A 315-nucleotide genomic window follows, 5' to 3' on the forward strand; every position below is an offset into this window, starting at 1 on the left:
CCCTGACTCCACCCATGCTGAGTCAGAGCTGCCGGGTTGTTAGGAGCTGGCTCTGGGGTGTGGGGGGGCTGGGGTGCCCTCTCTCTCCCTGCACTTTTGACTTCGCAGTTCTGCCGCTTTTAGGAAAGGGTCCCCCTGCACGATCTTCTGCCTCGGTGTCTTCACCGAGTCACTAACTCTCATGGCTTATTACTATCTTAATAGGTTAGCTGTAATGAGCCCATTCACTAGTTGTTTTCTCTTTCCATTTCCTTCCCTTCCTCTTCCCTTCCCTTCCCTTCCTCTTCCCTTCCCTTCCCTTCCCTTCCCTTCCCT

Source organism: Egretta garzetta, unplaced genomic scaffold, assembly GCF_000687185.1.
Source record: "Egretta garzetta isolate BGI_Z169 unplaced genomic scaffold, ASM68718v1 scaffold357, whole genome shotgun sequence".
NCBI classification, from domain to species: Eukaryota; Metazoa; Chordata; class Aves; order Pelecaniformes; family Ardeidae; genus Egretta; species Egretta garzetta.